The 23,745-nt window shown below is 35.4% G+C and overlaps 1 long non-coding RNA gene and 1 pseudogene across 1 annotated transcript in view; one reads left to right on the forward strand and one right to left on the reverse strand.

Moving 5' to 3' along the window:
- LOC134475455 (uncharacterized) overlaps nucleotides 1–22,702 on the forward strand; it is a 118,643-nt gene extending 95,941 nt beyond the window's left edge. Inside the window, exons 3-4 of the long non-coding RNA XR_010046587.1 lie at nucleotides 17,038–17,102; nucleotides 20,500–22,702. This is a non-coding gene — a long non-coding RNA (uncharacterized LOC134475455). The remainder of the gene's footprint in view (nucleotides 1–17,037; nucleotides 17,103–20,499) is intronic.
- On the reverse strand, nucleotides 6,673–7,052 carry LOC100717523 (cytochrome c-like; annotated as a pseudogene).
- Nucleotides 22,703–23,745: the final 1,043 nt, after the last annotated feature.

Consider the following 23,745-nt stretch of genomic DNA (forward strand, 5'->3'; position numbering starts at 1 on the left):
GCATACTGGCCTCAGCTTCCCAGTATCTGGGATTAGAGGTGTACATGCTCACTCCCAGCATCTGATAAACATTTTAAAATTGTTAAACAAAATTCTGTGTCTGCCAAGGGGAATTAAGGTTTCCCTCGAAAAGTGCTGTAACATTTTGTAAATTTGATTTATAAAGGACAGGTGTTATGTATTGTACAAGCCCACAGTATATGGCTATCATTAATATTTGTTAGATGTCATTTCTCACTAGTAATCTTTTTCTTTTCCCAAGTAATAAACTTTCTGAACTTCAAAACAAGAACAAACAAACAAACAAAAGGCAAGAAAAGGAGGCTAAAGACAAGACATCTAATGAGTTAAATTTTGTTGTAAAACAAACCACATTTTCTATTTTGAAGGTGATAGGATCCTGTGTACAGTTGGAGGAACTATTAGGAATTTCTTAAATTTCTTGATGCCAAGCAATTTAAGGTATTCCAACATTTTATAAATAAAGGAATGAAAAGTAAAATAGTGTAGTGTTGAGAAATGAAGACTGGGTGATTTCTGTGTCTCAACAAACTTGGAAAATAGTAGACTTGGAAGGAGAAAAACTCAAGATTCTTCAGTTTAGAATCTTAGCGAGCCCCTCAGCTCCTACCTTGGGATCCTACTAAAAATGAGGAAGCATCGCCCTCTACAGGTCAAAAACAGCGTAATTGTAGACTGGATTAGAGTTCTGCAGATGAGATTCTCTTTCATCAGGATTTTGGAGTTGACAGAAACACTCTTGGAGAGACATAAATTTAAAAGGTTTGGCAAAGAAAAGCATTTTACCACGTGGTGATAATTAATATAATTCAGGTAATAGGATAATCCAGTGTATCTTTCTTCTGAGGCTCTGGCATCATACTAATTAAATAAAGCAGCAAATCTTTAATAACAAATCCTTTTCATAAGCAGGAAATTTAAGAACTATAAATGAAAGAAACAGCAGTTAATTAGCAACTGGTGGCTCATTACTATTTATTCACTCCTATCCCTGCTAAGAGAGTGACAGCTTTAAGTTCATCTCTATAATGTGATTAATTTGTTAACACTGGACAGAATATATTGAAATATAAGGCTTTGCTTGTAGTCATCTTATACTGTTGATTATGAAAGTTCTGAAGTCAATTGATGGGGTGCATGTGGTTAGGGATGAAAGAGTAAATCACCACTTGGAGGACTAAAAGAGTATAAAAATTTCTTTGAAGACACAATATTAGCAGTAATTAATAAAGCATACTTATGAATGCCTCGACAGAGTTAGGACTGGCAGCCATGTTTAAGCAGGGTATTTTCATTCATACTTTGCTTCACTATGAAATGGCTCATACCAAAGATATTTGCATACATCCACATTGATAACTAAAGAGTCATTGTGTTTATTTCAATGTTTTCAGAATATTACAACTTTTAAAAACTTTTTTAATTTTAAAGAGGGTAAAACAAAGCAATAGCAGAACTTGAGATGATTCTCAGTGAAATAAATCAAACTCACATGTGTAAATACTGTATTGTCTCCCTAGTGTAAGAAATGGCAAGAGTACATACGATACAAAACCCTCAATAAATACTGTGAAAGAGTAAGAATCTACTCAAAGGCAAAAAAATAATATCCCAGGGATAAAGAGGGGGAAAAAAGGAAGGGAAAAGAAAAATATGTAAATTTGTATAAACGCACAATGATCTCAAACAAAATATAGCAGAACAAAGCAATCAGAAGAAAACAATGTGACAGAGACTTCAAAGCAAGACAATAGGAAATCAACATTGGCTACTATAATGTCTCCTATTTTCTTCTAAATAATTGTCTATATGTTCACTCACAATGAATTCATATAAAACAAAACAGTATAAAACTGATCAAAACAAAATAATGAAGGCATTACAGGCCTTCAAAACCAGACAATGGAAAAATCAACAATGGCTACCATAATGTCTTGTTTTCTTCAAATTAGCTGTCCATAAATTCATGTATGTTGAAACTAAATAATAGAAAACAGACTAAAACCACTATAAACAAAGAATAAAACCATTATTAGATTTAACAGCATGACAATAGGAAATCAGCAATGGATACCATAATGTCTCTTTTGCTTCGAAGTAGCTGTTCATATCATCATGTGTAATATAATCAAATTTGTAAACTGTTTAGGAGAAGTTCTAGGCATATATGAGCCTCTACATGTACATCTATTCTTTCTTCATTAGCAGGGAAATGCAAAACAAAAGGAAACAAATTACTAGAAAAACAAGAAACAAAAAAAGACAAATAAATAACAATAGCAAGCAGCCTAAAAAACAATGATGACATAGGCCTTCAAAATAAGGTGGTAGGAATGTAACTAAGGTTGTTATTTTACATAGGATCTTCAAAAGAGTTTCTCAGATCATCAAACACAAACATACAAAATTGATCCAATCCTATGAATGTTAACTATTTTGTTTCAGGAACTAATAGAATTTGTAGCACAATCATCTTAGCTATCGTGCGTTTATACAAATTTACATATTTTTCTTTTCCCTTCCATTTTTCCCCCTCTTTATCCCTGGGATATTATTTTTTTGCCTTTGAGTAGATTCTTACTCTTTCACAGTATTTATTGAGGGTTTTGTATCTTATGTACTCTTGCCATTTCTTATACTAGGGAGACAATACAGTATTTACACATGTGAGTTTGATTTATTTCACTGAGAATGATCTCAAGTCACATCCATCTACCTATAAACATCTCATTGTGATCATTCTTTTAGCTGAGTAGTATTCCTTTGTATAAAAGTGTCACATCTTTTTTATACATTCCTCAGTTGATGGACATTTATATCATTATGATTCAGTTTTTCTGGGGCTATGTCCAGAAATGGAATAGCTGGGTCAAATGGGACTTCCAATCCCAGCTTTTTGAGGAACCTCCAGACTGACCTCCAAGTGATTTCACCAGGCTACACTTCCAGCAACAGTGCAGAAATGTTCCTTTTCCCCACAGCCTCTCCAGCATTTGTTATTGGTAGTTTTCTTGATCCTGACCATTCTTTCAGGAGTGAGACGGAGTCTCAGTGTGGTTTTAATTTGCATTTCTGTAATGACCAATGATGATGAACATTTTTTTTTCATGTATTTATTTGCCATTTGTATATCTTCATCTGAAAACTGTGTATTCATCTTAGATGCCCATTTTTGGATTGAGTCTTTGAATTTCAGGGGTCTGATTTTTAAAAATTTTTATATGTTCTAGACAGAAGTCCTTTGTTTGAGGGACAGTTGACTAAGGTTTTTCAAAATCCATTGGAAATTTGTTTTAACATGCAAAAAAATTTTAATAAGGCAAGATCCCAGTTATTGATTTTGGGAAGTATTTCTCATATGGTTTGATTTTTGTTCATGAATTCTCTGCTTACTCCTATGTCTTCGAGCTTTCTACTTACTTTATCTTCCAGCAGATTTAGCTTTTCTGTTTTATTACTTCAATGTTTGATCTATTTAGATTTTAGTTTAGTGCATGGTGATAGGCATGAGTCTAGTTTTAGTTTTTGGCATATGGGGAGCCAATTTTTCCAGCACCACTTATTAAAGAGGCCATTTTTCTTCCTGAGAATATGTTGTGCCCCTTTGTGAAAGACAAGGTGGTTGACTGTGTTTGTAGTTGTGGTTGTATCTTCTAATCTATTCCACTGATTTTCAGGCCTGTTTTTATTCTGATATCATGCTGATTTTATTACAGTAGCTTTGTAGTATAATTTCAGTCAGGGATTGTGATGCTTGCTATCTTGCCTTTGTTGCCCAGAATTGTCTTTGCTATTCTAGGGCCTTTCTGGCTTCAGATGAATTTTAGGAATGATTTCACTTGATCTGTGAAATATACTAGTGGTATTTTGAATGAAATTGCATTAAATCTATATAACTATTTGGGGGGAATGGCCATTTTCACAATATTTGTTCTTCCTATCCATGAACATAGATTGTCTTTCCATTTTTGAGATCTTCTTCAATTTCTTTTTTCAGAGTAGTATAAATTTGCTGCATAGATTTTTACTTCTTTTGTTAGATTGATTCCTATATATTTCACTTTTTTGAGTGCTAGTGTGAAGGGTGTGGCTTCTCTTATTTCTCTCTCAGTGATTTTGTTGTTAGTGTATAGGACTGCTATTGATTTTTGAGTATTGACTTTGTATCCAGCTATATTACTGAATTTACTTATTATACCTAGGAGTCTTTCAGTGGAGTTTTGGGGGTCTTCTATGTAGAGTATCATGTCATCTGCAAATAATGATAATTTAACTTCTTTTCCTATCCCTCCTTTTGTTTCTCTCTCTTGTCTAATTGCTCTGGTTAGTATTTCCAGTACTATGTTGAATAGGAGAGTGATAAGGGACATCCTTGTCTTTTGCCTGATTTTAAGGTAAAGGCCATTTATGGACATTTAATATGATGCTGGCTGTTGGTTTGTCATAGATGGCCTTTATCATATTGAGGTAAAGATCATCTATTCCAATTTTCTGTAAGGTTCTTATCATGAATGAGTGTTGGACCTTATCAAAGGCTTTTTCTGCATCTATAGAAATGATCATGTGATTCTTACTTTTGACTCTATTGATATGGTGGATTACATTTATTGATTTATGTATGTTGAACCATCCATGCATGCCTGGGATGAATCCCAGTTGGTCCTGGTATATAACCTCCTTTGTTGCATACTGTTTGCCAATATTTTGTTGAGGATTTTTGCATCTATGTTCATAGGGAGACTGGCCTGTAGTTCTCTTTTTCAGTTGGGTCTTTTTCAGGTTTTGGTACTAGAGTAATATTTGCTTCCAGGAATGACTTAGGAAGAATTGCTTCCCTTTTGATTTCATTGAAGATTTTGAGGAGTGTCGGCATTAAGTCTTCTTTGTATTTCTTATAGAATTCCGCAGTGAATCTGTCTGGCCCGAGCTCTTCTTTGTACATATGGACTTAATTACATTTTCAATTTCATTAATAGAATTCATCAATTTCATTAATAGAAATTGGGTTATTCAGTAGTTTTACATCTTCTTAACCCAGCTTTCGTAGTTCATATGTTTCTAGGAATGTGTCCATTTCTTCTGTGTCATTGAACCTATGAGAATAGAGGTTTTTGAAAAAGATGTTGATGATCTTCTGTATTTCCACAGAGTGTGTAGTGATTTTACTCTTTTCATTCCTTATTGCATGAATTTGAGTTTTTTCTTTCTTTTTTAAAATAAGGTTTGCTAGGGGCTTATCAAATTTATTTATTCTTTTAAAGAACCAACTCTTTGATTCATTGATTCTTTATATTGTTTTATTAGTCTCTATTGCATTGATTTCTGCTCTGATATTTTAAATTTCATTCCTTGTTTTGGCTTTGGGTTTGATTTGTTCTTCATTTTCTAGATGTTTGAGGAGTAGGATTAGGTTATTTATCTGTGTTGATTCTGTTTTCCTGATGTGGGAATACACCACAATAGTTTTCTCTGAGGACTGTTTTCATTGCATCCTACAGCTTCTGGTAAGTTGTATTTTTATTTGCTTGTAGATATTGTTTAATTTCTTCTTTAATTTCCTCTGTGACCCAATTATTGCTCAGGAGTGTATTATTTAATTTACATATGTTTGTGGAGTTTTTGCAGTTTCTTTTGTCATTAACTTCTAGTTTCATGGTACTATGATCCAATAATATTCAAGGGATAATTTCAACTCTTTTGAATTTTCTTAAGCATGTTCTGTGGGCTAGTATATTGTCTGTTTTAGAGAATGTCTCATGTGGTGCTGAGAAGAATGTATATTCTTATGTTGTTTGGTGGAACACTCTGTAGATATGCACTAAGCCCATTTGTTCACAGGTGTGATTCAGTTCTGTTATTTTTTGATTTGATTTTGTTTTTAATTAAGTATTATGGTCACACACAAATTTGTGCTCATGTTGTACTTTATCCACTTTAAGTCTTCTAATGAGCTGACAGGAAGCACCACTACCAATCGCACATACAACAGTAGTTTCAGTCTTGTATTTTTAAATAGCTGTTTAAATACCATCCTGAATAATAACTCAGTCTGACCTAACAAATTCAAAAGTCAAGTCTAACTTGCTATTATATCATGCTAACTTTTAAAAGGACCTCAACTTATAGATCAAGTAGAAAAAGGTGAGAAATGTTAAATATTCTTTATTTGGTATTATACATACACCACGGTAAAATGCCTTTCAGTAAGTAAAAGGCAGCACTTTCTAGATACAGGGAATTCTAATTAAATTGGCATAGTCGATACCAAAAATATAGACATTGCTCCTTGTCTTCAACCACTCCCTTTAACAGGCTAATAAGCACAAATTGAAACAAGGGAGTCTTGCTTGGTTTTGAGAATAAAGGGTTTCCCCAGTATTTAATCAGTTAAATAAATCTAAATATAAAATCAATCTTCAGTAGGTTTTGAGATGACATTCTTAAGTTTTGTGAAAAGTCAAATATTACTAATCAAGTGCAACAATGTATTTAGAAAGGAAAAACAGTGATAGTATTTACTGAACTGGAATTACTATCAATGCTTGAAAAAAATATCCATTTAACTACAAGCCAATTTTACTTAAATCAGGACCGTCAAACAAAAATATTCTGCCAGCCACTCACAACCTGAATTCTGGTGTATGAGACCTATTAAATTATAGTACACATAAAAAAGCCATAAGACATTTCTGTTCTGTAATAAACAAGACAGTGACTGTTATTAGTAACCTTTTCGAGATAAGCTATTAAGTCGGCCCTTTCTCCCCTCTTCTTGATGCCAGTGAAATCATTTTTGTTTCAGGGATGTATTTCTTGGGATTCTCCAAATCCTCCATCAGTGTATCCTCTCCCCAGGTGATGCCTTTGTTCTTGTTGGTATCTGTGTAAGAGAATCTAGGAGACTGACCTGTCTTCCTCCCAAACAGACCATGGAGATTTGGTCTGGTCTTGTGCTTGCCTCCTTTCTCTACAGTGTGGCACTGTGCACACTTCTGTACAAAAATATTCTTGCCTTTCTCAACATCAGCCATTTTTAAATGTGCTGTGGCTTCCATGTCAAGTGGTCATTGCTCTTTCCTAGTTACTATGAGGAAGGTTCCAGTTTAGAAGCCAGGTGTCCCCCTCTCTCCAGTTCTGTATTTTTGCTGCTTTTCGGTCTAGTTGATCTTTCTCTTTGTATCAATGGGTGTTAAGGTCTCCTATTATGACTGTGTTATTGTTTATTGATTTTTTATTTCTATTAATACTTGTTTTGTATAGCTGGGTACTCCCAAATTTGGTGCATATATGTTTAAGATTGTTATTTCTTCCTCTTGAAGTTTTCCCCTAACTACTATGTAGTAACCTTCTTTATCTCTTCAGATCATTCTTGGTTTGAAGTTCACATTATCTGGAAACACATTAGCTAACCCTGCTTTTTTTGGGTTTCCTGTTGTGTAAAGTATTGTTTTCCCTCCTTTGACGTTCAGTTTCCTTTTAGGTTAGATCAGTTTTCTGTATACAGCATATGGTTGGATGTTGTATCTTGATCCATTCTGCCAGTCTGTTTCTTTTAATTGGTGAACTGAGGCCATTTACATTAATGGTTATAACTGATAATGTATTCACTTATTTTTGTCATGTTATTTTCTGCTGTTGGTTATTTACCTTTCTGTTTAATTGTTTGCCTTGCTTAGTGGTTTTTTCCTATGCCTATCTAGAATGTCTTTCAGTATTCTTTGCTGGGTTGGTTTGATGGTCAAGAAGTTCTTTTGCTGGTATTTGTCATGGAAATATCTTATTTCAACATCAGTTTTGAAGGACAGTTTTTCAGGATACATCAGTCTGGGTGGGAAATTGTTTTCCGTTAAGATCAGAAATACTTCACTCCATGCTATTCTTGACTTCATTGTTTGTGTTGAGATGTCTGCTGTGATTCTGATAAGTTTTCCTTTATAGATGATCTGTCTTTTCTTTTCAACAGCTTTTAATATTCTGTTCTTATGTTGAATTTCTGGGATATTGATTATTATATGTTTGGTTGTAATTTTATTTTGGTTATGGCTATTTGGAGTTCTATATACTTCACTAATCAATATGTCAGTTTCCATTCTCATGTTTGGGAAACTTTCAGCTATTACTTCCGTAAATAGCCTCTTGAATATCATATGTGTTATCCCCTTCTTTGTCATTTATCCCTATCAATCTTATATTGTTTTTCTTTGAATCATCTTGCAGCTGTTGAATTGTTATTTTCTGATTTCTTGTTATTTTTAAAAGATGTTTCCTTTCCTGTTCACTAGCTGCAATCTTGTCTTTGAGGTCTAAAAATCTTTCTTTATGTTCTTTGAAGCAGTTTTGCCAACTTTTGATGGAATTTTTGATTTCCTGGATATTTCTTTGAATCTGTTTCATGCATTCTGTTTGTTTGTTATTTTTCATTCAAGTGTATTGTTCGTTCAAGGTTTCTAGCTTTTTGCAGTGTCCCTCTAATTTTTTTAACAATGTCATCTTTAGATGTGTTTAGCATTTCTTTCATTAGATTTATTATTTTTTCCTTTTACCTGGGAAATTACTTCTGATCTGAGTTTTTTACAGCTTTTTCAAGTTTTTTCTTTATTCCAGTTGCTATCATTTCAGGGGTTTCAGGTGTATTCTTTATTCCAGTTGCTATCATTTCAGGGGTTTCAGGTATTTTTCTATGTCCATGTCTCCTAGGCTTGCTTAGGATGGGCTGGAGGTCTAGGATTGCATTTTGCTCTTTCACTTTATCATTTTCCTATATTCCTTTAGGGAAGCTGAAAGGAAGGTCTCAGTTGTTTCTTGAATATCTATCCCTACTGCAGGGAGTTTCCCCAGTTGAGTGGAGGTCATTAGGCTTCACCAGGTGACTCCAAGACACTTAGGGTTGCTGGGTGGGCCCAACTAGGCCAAGAGGGACCTTTCTGGTGGTCCTCTGGTGATGAGGATGCTGGGAGAGGCCCTACAGGGTTCCAAGAAATGTTCTGATGCCCCACTGTGAGATGGAATTTGATGTGTGCACTTTCAGCTCCTGAGGCCCTGACACCCAGCAGGTCAGCTCCCTGCCTTTGATTGGCTCACTGCACCATCATTTAGACACAACAAGATTTGGGTCAGTGAGACCAGAAGGCACTGGGGGCAGTGTAGTGGGAGTGGGACTGGAGGATGAGGTGGTGGAGGAAGGTGGTCAGGCTCAGTGTCTGGTTTAGGAAAGTTTCCATTGCCAATGATGGACTCAGAAGGCACAAGGCCCAGTGTAGCTCCTGGCCCGTGGAAATGGCTCAGGCCTCAAGTCCCACCTCTTAGTCCCACAGGCCCTGGAAACCACGGGGAGATGGGGAAATGGGAGGAACCAGCTAACCAGGGATGACCCACCCCTGATCTCAGAAGAGGCACCTTCTGGCAGAATAATATAACTTTTTCAGAATAATAATAACTTACATTCAATAAAGAGACTGGTATGCAAATGTTGTACTAATTTGCTCTTTTTATCTATGCAACATTTAATAATTTGGTAATAGATAAGTAATGGAGTTGTGACGGCCATGTTGCTTAGTTCTGTGCTAGTTATCAGAAGTATGTTTAGAGGAGGGGGAAACTCATCTTTGTTTTAGGTTGTCATATTTCTGAATGGTGATTTGGCTCCTCACTGAGAGTGAGCTGAAAGTGAAGTAGATTTCAGCTGATAATTTTTACAAGATCATAAATTCTTGGATTCAGGCATAAAATCAGTAGAGTTATAGTATCAGAGAAGTGTAAGTATGAGAGATAAAAGGCAGAATTTAAAATAGACTTGAAAGATACAGCACTTTTAAAACTCAGGACACAGATATAAGCAACTAGTAAGAAAAGTCTTCATGGGCTACACCCAGAATTACTGAACCACTGGCTTGAATTTAACATGATGCATTGATATTAGTTTTTCACATCAAGGATCTGGACCTGTGAATACTTTTAGGTGAATTAGATGTCATTGTAGCTCAAATAACTGGTTGACAAACATTTTCTCCCTTTAAAATCATTAAAAGACTTCAAATGATGGAAAATATCACTCAAAAATGACCTGAAGTTTTCTCTGTTGATCCTAAAGAATATTTGATGAAATGATTATTAACCTGAAATGTGTAAATATTATCTTTTTGAGATAAAATTATTTAGCACTTATCATTAAAGCATTAAAATTATTAAAATATAATAGATTGTGTTTGATATAATTTCTTTTTAGAAAAGTAAGGATAGACCATTTAGTGTTTATGAGAAGACTAACACATATTTTGATAACTCAAGCCTAAGAATCATTCTCTCTCTCAGCACACCCCTTCATGTAGTATACTGCACATTATTTTTCTCTATAACTAACTCAACTAATCTAAGTAGCATGTGTGAAATTGATGGTTCAATTAAGCAATGGCTTAATATAAAATATATGATGTCATAAGTGTATACCCTCCAAAATTCTTGTATTTTTACTTTGTTCTATGGGAGTACACCCTTGGAAGTACTATATGGCTCTGAAATAAATAACAACTAAGCACATTCTTCAGGCTAAAGGAATACCCTACATAATGGAGACTAGTGTTTGCTTTAATCTAGGATGTTTGTTTTGCCAAGACCTTTGTCTCACAGGGCAGAGTAGGGTTAGACCCAAAGTTTTGTTGAATATGTTCTCTGCTTCTGGCATTGAGCCCAGTGATCCACCAGCTGCATTTTCTTTTCCCTATGAGGTTTACTGTCTGGTGCAGTTTGGCTGGAAACTTTTTTCCTTGTGGGTGTGGATTTAGATGACATTTGCAAGAGCAACCCAGTAGCTGTGCACTTGAGTATACTGCTATATACTCACAATATAAGGTATGGATGTAGTTCTCTTGATGATGAGTCAATCAGTTCAGCACCTGAATCAGAATGGCTCTTCAAGGGCTCCAGGGCGATGGAAGTATTCTGCTTAACCTGCACCAAAAAAGCCTATGGAAACCTGGTGACATTTCACTCTGGGCAGTAAGAAGAGGGATAGATATATACATAGTATAAAATTATATATCTGCATGTTATATATAAGTGTATATGTATAATATTGTACCACAAAAATATACTTTAATATAAAATTATATATACAATCATAAATATTGTATATCACAAACATGTATATTGTAGTTTATCTAAATTATAACACATTTTTATATTATGATTATGATAATATAAAATTATGTCACAGCATGTTATTTTATTTTTTGTATAGCAAGAATGTAAAGCAAACATTTAAAATTTCTCCCGAGTACTGAAGCCTGTTGGTTTTGCTCAATTGTGAGAGTAGAGGGGTAGGGTGGAGGAGTTAATGAGGACTAAAAAAAATCAGGAATCCTAGGCAAGTCTGAATTTTGTTTGGATGTGAGTGGAACTGGCATGGTTATTTCCTGGCATTTTTGTTAATATAGTTTAGGTCCTATTAGGGGAGAATGCCCACTTGTTATTCCTATGATGCTGAAATGTCATGATAACACAATTGTACTGTAATGTGGACATAAAGAAAAGTGTTGAGCATGCAGAAGAGGAAGTAAGAGAGAAATAATTTTAGTGCTTAGAGAATAACATGACTTTCTTTTTGCCAGAAGAAAATTCCCTTAAATTCTTCTGTAAGTACTGAAAGATGGTCAGTTGATTCCAAGTTATTTTCAAACAGGATTAATTTCTATTGTCAACCTGACAGTTCTTAGATATGGTTGTGATTTTACTATAACCACCTGTCCAAAAGGCAAGAGTGGCATCAGATGACATAACTTGATGTTGGCTTGACACCTCTGCAAATATCTTTCCTTTTTCCACTGTCAGGACACAGGATCATCAATGTGCATTAACTATCCTTTATTCAAACAAGACTTACCTAGAAAAAAATTTTTGAAAGAAGACATGATAATTTCTGTGTTTTCCCTCTCCTTACTCTACCCCTATGCTTTTTCTGGTTCTCTCAGGATAGAATATAATGGCTTCAAGCTGGCTTTTCACTCAAGTACAAAGATGTGTTCTTCAGGAAAATGGTCTTTGATCTAGGCAGTTGTATGTGTGAATACATAAATATATATGTTATACATGTTTATCATATTTTCAAGTACGACTAGATTTAAAAATCTAATCATATTTCTTGTACACAACTATACAATATACTGTAAAAGTGTAAAATATATTTTTTCACATCTGCAAATGAATTGAAAATTCTCAGATCGCACAACATTATAGACAGGGAGATCTGGTGACCTGCAATAACCTAGGACATAGTAACAGCAGGAACTAAGAGTTGATCTACATCAATACTTCTAGGCTAGTTAACCCAGAAAGAATATAGGACTCACCCAACAGGCCCTGCAGGAGAAATTCAGGTGACTGGTTCTCCTCTTCACTGTGATACCCAGAAACTGGACAAACATCAATCACACAGTAGCATTCCTGTACAAACAAAAAACTTCATGAGAGAGAAATTATGGAAATATTGACTTTCACAATAGCATCTTACAAAATGATATACCTAGAAATCAACCTAACCAATAATGTAAAAGATCTATATACTGAAAATTATACTACTCTAAAAAAGGAGATTGAAGAGGATATTGGAACATGGAAGGGACCAACATTATGAAAATGGCCATACTCCAAAACTGTTATACAGATTCAATGCAATCTCAATCAAAATACCATCAACATACCTTACAAATCTAGAGAAAATATTCCTAAAATTCATCTGGAAACAGAAGAAACCGAGAATATCAAAGGAAGTTTTGGGCAACAAAGGCAAGACAGGACACATCTCAAGCCCTGACTTGAAACTATACTAGAAAGCCACAGTAATAAAATCAGCATAGTACTGACAAATAGACAAGAGGATCAATGGGATAGATTAGAAGATGTAAACACTGCTACAAAGATATTCAGCCACTTTGTACTTGACAAAGGGCTAAACAATTTCACTGGAAAAAGATAGATTCTTTCTTTCTTTTTAAAAAATTTTATTTAAAGAGAAAAACAAAACAGAAATAGAGTACAAGTAATGCAAAATTTCAGAAAACATAAACTAAAAAATCACTAGTTAATAGATTACATATTGTCATCTTAGAAATAGTTGTTCAAGTTACAAAATTAAAGCATACAAAATGTACATTGAAACAATGAGACTGAAAACAGTTCTGTTCAATGATCCAACAAAACCTTAGTAATATGGTTATCTATCTTACACACTTAAATATGCGTGCAGTTATATCCTTTAGAGCACTTTATTTTCCTCTCTTTCTTACAATAACAATTACAAATTTTGGGTTTTATTACTCCCACAGTTCTTATTACGTTTTTTTAATAGAATAAAACCAAATGTGACAAAAAAAAAAAAAACAGAGTTACTCAAAACAAGGATGGACATAGTACATGATGTAAAAGCAGAATACAAGGTGATCAAGAGTGATTACCATAATGCCTCTTGCTATCTTAAAAAAATTGCCCATATTATCAGGTATAATAAAAATGAACAAAATAATAAAGAACCAATAAAACTATATATAATATCCTGCTTTTTTATTTTCAGTTAATTAAAAAAGAGAGATTGAGATAAAAGAGGACATAACAACATAACAACACAGATCATGACAGAACAATTTAAGAAACATAGTGTTTCATCACAAGATAAGTCAACATAACACTAGTTACCATAGTGTCTCTTTCCTTGAAATATTTGAGTATAACTTTGTAAACTATAGCATCAAATATATCAAGGCAGTGTAAAACCATTCAAGAGAATGAAAGTATTACAGGGTATTTAGGACTAACAGAAAACAAACAATGGTTTCTCTATTATCTCCTTGTCTATAAAATTTTTTGTTTATACTATCACATATAGTAAAATCCAAAAAGATACAAAATGATAAAACCGATGGAGACAGAAGAACAAAAACTTGATGGGACTTCAAAACAAGAAGATATTAAATGAGCACTAGCTATTATGATGTCTTGTTTTCTTCAAAATATCTGTTCATACCATTATAGATAAAACAATCAAACAACCCAGAATAAAACTATTCCAATTAATGAATGAAAACATTATAAGGCTTCAAAGCAATATAATAGGGAATCATGATTACCTCATACTTGTATGTATTCTTACCATTTCTTACACTACGGAAACTATTTGGTATTTATACATGTGAGTTTGATTTATTTCACTTATGAGAATGGTCTCAAGCTGCACTCATTTATTTATATCTCAATGTGATCATTCTTTATAGCTGAGTAGTACCCCATTGTATAAAAATAACACAACTTTTTTTATCCATTCCTCAGTTGATGGACACTTAGGTTGTTTCCAAGATCTGGCTATTACAAATTGTGGTGCTATAAACATGTGTGCACATATATCACTGTGGTAGGACGCTTTCAGTTCTTCTAGGAATATGCCTAGCAGTGGAATAGCTGGAACAAATGGGGCTTCCAATCCCAGCTTTTGGAAAAATCTCCAGACTGACCTCCACAATGGTGCACCAGTCCACACACTCACCAACAGAGCAAGAGAGTTCCTTTTTCCCCACAGCTCTTCAGCATTGTTGTTGGCAGTTTTCTTTATCCTGGCCATTCTTTCAGGAGTGAGATGGAATTTCAGTATGGTTTTAATTTGCATTTCTCTAATGACTAATGATGAACATTTTTTCATGTATTTATTTGCCATTTGTATTTCTTCATCTGAGAATTGTGTATTTATCTCAGATGCCCATTTTTTGGATTGGATCTTTGAATTTTGGGGGTCTGATTTTTTAAAAATTCTTTATATGTTTTAGACAGAAGTCCTTTGTCTGAGGGACAGTTTCACTAAAGTTTTTTCCCAGTTTGTGGGTTTTCTTTTTACTATGCTGGAGATTTCTTTTGACATGCAGAAACTTTTTAATAAGAGATAGTCCCAGGTATTGATTCTGGGAAGTATTTCCCGTGCAGTTGGATTCCTGTTCATGATTTCTCTACCTACCCCTTTGTCTTCAAGGTTTTATCCAATTTGTCTTCCAATAGATTTAGTGTTTCTATTTTAATTTTCAGATTTTTGATGCATTTGATTTTAATTTAGTATATGGTGATAGACATGGATCTAGTTTTAGTTTTTGGCATATGGAGAGCCAGGTTTTCCAAAACATTTATTAAAGAGACAGTCCTTCCAATGAAAATGTTTGGCTCCTTATCAAAGATAAGGTGGTTGAATGTGTTTGTAGTTGTGGTTGTATCTTCTAATCTATTCCATTGATGTTCAGCTCTGTTTTGATTTCAATACCATGTTGATTTTACTATGGTTGCTTTATAGTATAACTCCAAGTCAGGGAGTGTGATGCCTCCTGTCTTGCCTTTGATGCTTAGAACTGTCTTTGCTATGCTAGGTCTCTTCTCACTCCAGATGATTTTTAAAGAATGATTTCTCGAGATCTATGAGGTATGTTGATGGTATTTTTATTGGGATTGCATTGAATCTGTATAAGAGTTTTGGGAGAATGGCCATTTTCACAATATTCTTCCTATCCTTGAGCAGGGGATGTCTTTCCACTTTCTGAGATCCTCTTCAATTTTTTTGAGTGTACTATAACTTTCCCTGTATAGATCTTTCACTTCTTTTGTGAGAGTAATTCCTAAATATTTCATTTTTTTTGGTTGCTAGTGCGAAGGGTGTGGCTTCTCTTATTTCTCTGTCAGTAATTTTGTTGTCAGTGTATAGGAATGCTATTGATTTTTGAGCATTGATTTTGTATCCAGCTATATTACTGAATTTATTTATTATATCTAAGAGTCTTTCAATGGAGTTTTGGGTCTTCTATGTAGAGTATCATGTCATCTGAAATAATGATAGTTTAGTTTCTTCTTTTCCTATCTTTACCTCTTTTACTTCTCTCTTGTCTAATTGCTTTGGCTAGTATTGCTAGTACTATATTAAATAGAAGCAGTAATAAGGGACATCCTTGTCTTGTGCCTGATTTTAAAGTAAAGGCCTTCGAATTTTGGCCATTTAGTAGGATACTGGCTGTTGCTTTATCATAGATGGCTTTTATTATATTGAGATAAAGACCATCTATTCCAATTTTTGTAAGGTTCTTATCATAAATGAATATTGGACCTTATCAAAAGCTTTTTCTCTTTCTATAGGAATGATCATGTGATTGTTACTTTTGACTTTATTTATATAGTGGATTACATTTATTGATTTACATATGTTGAACCATCCTTGCATTCCTGGGATGAATCCCACTTTGTCATGGTGTATAACCTTGATGATTTGCTGCATCCTATTTGCCAGTATTTTACTGAGGATTTTTGCATCTGTGTTCATTAGGGAGACTGGCCGGTAATTCTCTTTTTTAGTTGAGTCTTTCTCAGGTTTTGGTATGAGAGTAATATTTGCTTCCAAGAATGACTTAGGAAGGATTCCCTTTCAGTTTCATTGAAGAGTTTGAAGAGTGTCAGCATTAAGTCTTCTTTGTATTTCTTGTAGAATCCACAGTGAATCCGTCTGAGCCAGGCTCTTCTTTGTAAGTGAGGACTTAATTACATTGTCAATTTCATTAATAGAAATTGGGTTATTCAGCAGTTTTACATCATCTTGACCTAGCTTTGGTACTGAAGTATGTTTCTAGGAATCTGTCTATTTCTTCTATGTTATCAAACCTTTGAGAGTAGAGGTCTTTGAAATAGATGTTGATGATCTTCTTTATTTCTAAGAAGCCTGTAGTGATTTCACGTTTTTGATTCCTTATTGCACAAATTTGAGCATTTTATTTCCTTTTTAAAATAAGGTTTTCCAGCGTCTTATCAATTTTATTTATTCTTTCAAAGAACCAACTCTTTGATTCATTGTTTCTTTGGATTGTTTTTGTAGTTTCTATTGCATTAATTTCTGCTCTGATTTTTATAATTTCCTCCCTTCTTTTGGCTTTGGGCTTGACTTGCTCTTCTTTTTCTAGATGTCTGAGGAGCTGCATCAGTTTGTTTATTTGTATTCATTCTGTTTTCCAGATTTGGGAACTCAGAGCAATAAATTTTCCTCTGAGGACTGCTTTCATTGTATCCCACAGATTCTGGTAAGTTGTATTTGTGTTTTCATTTGCTTGTATGTATTGTTTAATTTCTTCTTTAATTTCCCCTGTGACCCATTGATTACTGAAGAGTGTGTTATTCAGTTTGCCTGTGTTTGTGGGTTTTTTTGCAGTATTTTTTATTTATCAATCTCTAATTTCATGGTGCTATCATCTGATAACATGCATGGAATAATTTCCACTCTTTTGCATTTATTTAGATATGTTCTGTGGGCTAGTATATGGTGTATTTTGGGGAATGTCCCGTGTAAGACTAAGAAGAATGTTTATTCTGATGTTGTTTCATGGAACACTTTGTATATGTCTATCAAGTGCATTTGTTCACAGTTGTGATTCAGTTCTGTTATTTCTTTGCTGATTTTCTGTCTGGTTGATCTGTCCCGTGGTGTCAATGGTCTGTTAAGGTCTCCTGTTATAATTGTGTTACTGCTAATTTGGTTTTTCATTTCTGTTAATACTTGCTTTATATAACTAGGTGCTCTGGAATTTGGTGCATATATATTTAAGATTGTTATCTCTTCCTCTTGAAATTTTCTGATAACCAGTATGTAATGACCTTCTTTATCTCTTCTGATCATTGGTTTAAAGTTCACATTGTCTGCAAACAGAATAGCTACCCCTGCTTTTTTTGGGTTCCTATTGCATGAAGTATTGTTTTCCATCCTTTGACTTTCAGTCTGTGAGTATCCTTTTGAATTAGGTGGGTTTCTGTAGACAGTATATGGTTGGATGTTGTTTCTGGATCCATTCTGCCAGTCTGTTTCTTTTAATTGGTGCATTGAGACCATTTACATTAATGGTTATAACTGTTATATGTTTGTTTATTGTTGACATGTTATCTTAATGGTGTTGCATCTTTATCTTTGTGTTTTGTTTAATTGTCTGCTTTGCTTGGTGTTTTTTTCCTAAATGTATCTAAACTGTCTTTCAGTATTCTTTGCAGGGTTGTCTTGGTGATCATGAGGTTCTTCAGCTGTTTTTGTCATGGAAGTATCTTATTTCTCCATCGATTTTGAAGGACAATTTTGCAGGGTACACCAGTCTAGGTTGTAAATCATTTTCCTTTAGGATCTGAAATACTTCACTCCATGCTCTTCTTGACTTCATTGTTTGTGATGAGAAGTCTACAGTGATTCTGATAGATTTTCTTTTATAGGTGATCTGTCTTTTCTCTCTGACAGCTTTTATTATTCTATTCTTATGTTGAATTTCTGGGTTGTTGATTGTTATATGTCTCGGTGAAGTTTTACTTTGGTTATGGCTATTTGGAGTTGTATATGCTTCACTGATCCTGATGTCAGTTACCATTCTCATGTTTGGGAAATTTTCAACTATTACTGCTCTAAATATCCTCTTGACATCCTTTATGTTGTCCCCTTCTTTTTCCTTTATCCCTATCAATCATATGTTGTTTTTCTTTGAGCTGTTGAAGCTGTTGAATTGTTATTTCCTGATTCCTTGTTATTTTTAAAAGATCCTTCCTTTCCTGCTCACTAGCTGCAGTCTTGTCTTCGAGGTCTGAAATTCTAACTTCACTTTCATTGAGGTGGTTTTTACAACTTTCAATGGAATTCTTGATTTCCTGGATATCTCTGCATCTGCTTTATGTATCTGCTTTTTTCTTATATTTTTCATCCAGGGATTCTACCTTTTGTTTATTTCCTCCAATTTTTTAACTGTGTCTTCTTTAGATATGTTCAGCATCTCTTTTATTTCTTTTATCATTTCTTTTCCTTGGGAGATTATTTCTAGTTTCAATTCCTTTAAAGCTTCCTGGAGTTGCTTCTTTATTTCAATTGCTATTATGTCAGGTATTTCAGGTGTATGGCATATATTTCATAGCTCCCAATGTTTCATGGGATGGGCTGGAGTTGTGAGATTGTATTTTGGTCTTTTGTTTTGTCATTGTCCTATATTTCTGTGTTTCAAGTGTTATTCCAAGGCTTCCCCAGGGCCTGTCAGAAATCCTTTTCTATGCCCTCAGCTCCTGGAACTGTGGCCGCCCAGTTCCCAAGATTGAGAGAGGGTCATTGGGGATAAGGCAGGCAGGCCCCAGCCCTATGGTTCAGGTTGAGTGTGGCAGGAAGCTGTTAAGTTCCTTGGCTGCTGGGAGCAATGATCCCAAACTCCCTGGTTCCAGCTGGTGCAGGGACACTCACTTTAGGCTGCCCAGTTTCCAGAATTTAGGACACTAGCAGTCCCAAAACCCCAGAGTCTGCCAAGCAGGGCATGAAGTGGGGCAATTGGTGTAGGTGGCCTCAAGACCCACTGAGCTGGTCCAGTGCAGCAGGAAGCTGTGAAGTTCCCTGGCCAGGGCTGAAGGCAGGATCTCAAACTCCCAAAGCTCGGGGGATGGTGTAGGGATACTCACTGCAGGCTGCCCAGCCTCTGGAACTGAGGGCTCCAGCAGGCCCAGGACCCCAGAGTCCACCAAGCATGGGAGGAAGCGGGGAAGTTGGTGCAGGCAGGCTCAAGACCCACTGAGCTCTATATACTGTTTTTATTCAAGTTATATGGCTTTGAGATAGTTTGTTATGTAACAATAGATAACTGAGACATAATCTTTTTAAAAATTGTGGTAAAAAACATAAAATTTAGCATCAGGGGCCAGGGATTTAGCTCAGTGGTGTAAGCGCCTGTCTTGCAAGCATGCAGTTATGAGTTTGATCCTCGGTACAAAAATAATTCAGCATCTGAACTGTTTTTAATTGTACAGTTTGGTATCTCTAGAACTTTTTCATCCTGTAGAATTAAAACTTTACATGCATCAAATCAGTGATGGCCAACCTTTTGGGTACCAGGGCCTGGTACCCAGGATATTTTTTTTCCACAGATTGAGTAGGGGTCATCTTCAGAATGATTCACATACATTGCATTTATTGTGTACTTAATATATATTATTATTATACCATACATTTTATTTCTATTACTGATTCTTATAAGGCAGACACAACCTAGATACCTCACATGCACAGTTCACATATGATTTGTGCTCCTATAAGAATCTAATGCTGCCCCTGATCTGATAGGAGGCAGAACTCAATGGCAATGCAAGTGATGGAGAGCAGCTATGAAGACATATGAAGCTTCACTTGCTTACCTTCCACTCACATTTTGCTGTTCAGTTTGGTCCCTAACATGCCATATACTGTCCTGAGGTTTGAGGATCTCTGCTTTAAACAAATCTTCTTTACCTTCTCCCCCAGTCCATCTCCCAGTAGCTACCATTCTGGCTTCTCTGTCCATGACTGCTTTAGATATCTCATATAAGTGGAATCATGTACTGTTTGTCCTTTTGTGATTAATTTTTAATTAGCATAAGGTCTTCGAGGTTCATCCACATAATAGCATGTGATTGGATTCTTTTCTTTTTCTTTTCTAGGACTGAATAATATGAGGATCGGCCTCTACCTGCTGGATGCCAACACTGGAATGCCCTTTCCTCTCAGTGTGGGCAGAGAGAGAGCCAGAGGATCTTCCTCTGCCTGCCAGATGCCACCACCAGAAGGCCCTTTCTTTCACGTGCCCAGCATGAGCAAAGAGAGCCAAAAGAGCCACCTCTGCCTGCTGTGCACTGCCACCTAAAGGCCGCAGCCTGCAGGTCACCAATGTGGGTAGAGAGAACCAACAGATCCAACTTCACCTTCAGGGAGTTTCCACCAGAAGGCTCCTTCCTACAGGCAGCCAGTAGACACATAGCCTGGTAAGCCCTTTGCATCTGTAGGTCACCATTTGAGGCCCTTGGTTCCCTCAGACAGCCATCATCCAATAGCAGAATCAGACAAACATACCTTTATATATCTGCCATCATTGTGGGAGTGCCAGTGTAGACACAAAGGCTGAGAGAAGCAGCCCCACCTGTATGCAACCCTGATCATCAGCAAAGCTCCAGTGTAGCTGCATAGCTCTGGAGAAGCCTGCTTCACACTATGCTACCTCCCTATAAATCTGGAATTAGAGGAACCCAAGTACCTGTCTCATCCACCTACACTGCCTAGGTGTAGCCAAGGCAGAAAGCGCCTGGGGCCCCACAACTAGCTTGTTGGGAGGAACTCAGGAGAATGTCAAGATGAAGGAGTAAAAGGGAAACTCAGCTAGTCCACACACAGTAATTCTGGGAGATACATTCATGGAAGAGAACAGAAGTCACACACCTGGAATCTCTGAGAGGCTACCAATAGGAAACAATTTCAAGAGATTGTAAAAGCAGTCAAATCAGAAATAATGTCTCAGGTAAAAGAAGAAATCACAAACATACTGAAAGAATTGTTCAGCAGATCTAAAGAAGATGTAGACAAAAAAGACGAGCATAGGAAAATGATGGAAACCTTGAATGAGTGTAGAAAAGAATTACAATTTATGAAACAGATTGGAAGAGAGATCCAGAAAATTAAAAACTCAATTGAAAGCTGGCAAAACTGCTTGAAAGAGATGAAGATAGACTTTCAAACCTTGAAGACAGAATTGTAGCTAGTGATCGTGAAAGGAAAGAACTCTTAAAAATAACACAGAATCAGGAAATAACAACAGTTGCAAGATGGTGCAAGGAAGCATAATTTAAGAATGATAGGTGTCGGTGAAGAAGCAGGGGTCAAAACAAAGGAAATTCATAGAAGTAATAGAAGAAAACTTTCCAAACATGGGAAACGGATCTGGCATGCAGATAAGTGAGGCATATAGGACTTCAACTAGCCATATGAAAGTAAATCTACAAAGTAAATCAAGATCCCAGAAATTCAGCACAAGAACAGAATATTAAAAGCTGTCAGAAAAAGACACAGATTGCCTATAAAGGAAAACCAATCCGAATCACAGCAGACTTATGAACACAAATCATCAAATCAAGAAGAGTTTGGAGTGAAGTGTTTCAAACTCTGAAAGAAAGCAACCTCCAACCCAGATTGATCTACCCAGAAAAGCTCTCTTTCAAAATAAGATACTTCCATTGTAAAGAACAACTGAAGGAATTCATGACTACCAAACCAACACTACAGAGAGTGCTAAAGGATATTCTAGAGAGAGATAAAGATGAACATGGTTTCAGGAACAGCAGTAGAGGAGGATTGCCAAATAAGACAGGCAATTGAATGAAGGGGAAAAGTGGAGGCCCAGCAACAGGAGGATAGCAGGGTAGAGACAAACCAATGTGTGCTGTTTGTAACCATTAATGTAGATGGCCACAGGTTAGCAATAAAAAGAAGCACAGGGATAGTGGATCAAGAAGCAAGATCCATCAATATATTGTATACAAGAAACATACCTAATTGGAAAGGATATTCATAGACTGAAAATTAAAGGAGAGAAAACAATTGTTCTATGTGATATGAGACAAAAAAAAAAAGCAAGAGTAACTTGCCCACCAACTACAGAATGGATAAGAAAGATACGGTATTTTCATGAAGTGGAAAGCTACCAGGCTATAAAATAGTGCTGTGTTGCTTGCATTGTCCATTTCTGATTTGATTTGTTCTGTTCTCTGTTTTCTTCTCTTTAAAGTAAAATAAAATAAAATAATTCACAAGTAAGATTGAATAATTTACAGTAATGAATAAAAAGAACAGGAAAAAGAGAAAAAACAGGGGAAATGTATTTATTGTGGCATTCTTTCCTTTATTGTAGTATCATTCTTTCCTTTAAAAGAAAATCAGAAGTATCTTCTACATCACATTATCACATTGGAAAGACATTGAATTATTCTCTTTTCATTATACTTCATTATGAAACCAATGTAGTTTATGTTTCATTTAACACTCTAGATATTTAACATATTAGAAAGTTGGAATTGAAAGAGAAGCTAGAGATTACTTTTCTTAGAAGTGTAATTTGGCAGGTTAAAAAGCAGAAACCTCAGAGGCTAGCTAACTTAATGGGGAAGTTGAACTGTTGGCAGTAGAGTTCAGAAATCTGAGCCATCTGTGAAGTTTGAGAAACTGCATTCAGCTGGGAGCTCAGTTGGACCTTGAGTGTCCAACATGCTGTCCTTTCCTGTATGACCCCTTTACATGTGGTGTCTTATGATTCAACAGTCTAGTCTGCATTTTTTAGCAGCATGGTGATGCATAAATCTTAGGAGGTTTTGAAACTTCTTTGCTACTTTGTCCTGTTGGTCCATTTTCAATGAAGAATAATCTAAAGGTTCAAGCTCCAGCATCCAACCAGTTATCAAACTGCTTTTAGAATCCTTGATAATTGCTTACTGGGAAGTTGTATGATCAAGGCTGTTTTGAATGAATGCATGGAGGAAATTTGGCACAAAATAAGAATAAGAAAAATGCACTCACAACTTAATAGATTTTTTCATCAATCCATAAAAGTATATGAAAAGCAATAGACTAAATACCAAGTTAATTCTTTCTCTTGTTGGATGGTAACAAACTCCCATTGTGGAAATCATGCATCCTTCATCCATCTAGTGCTACTACATCCCAGGAAACAGAAACAGAGGAGAACAAGATGGACATAGAGCTTGCGCTTATGTCGGTTTGGATCATTATTGTGAAGGCAGATAAACACAAGTGAACAGACCAAGTGACTATAAAGTAGGATAATTGTTATGAAATAAAGAGTGGATACTATTACTGAGAAGTTTGTACCTTATATCGAGTGGTCAAACCAAATATGTTTGATT

This window comes from Cavia porcellus, unplaced genomic scaffold, assembly GCF_034190915.1.
Source record: "Cavia porcellus strain 051 isolate PalLab524CR breed Dunkin Hartley unplaced genomic scaffold, mCavPor4.1 scaffold_1, whole genome shotgun sequence".
Lineage (NCBI taxonomy): Eukaryota > Metazoa > Chordata > Mammalia > Rodentia > Caviidae > Cavia > Cavia porcellus.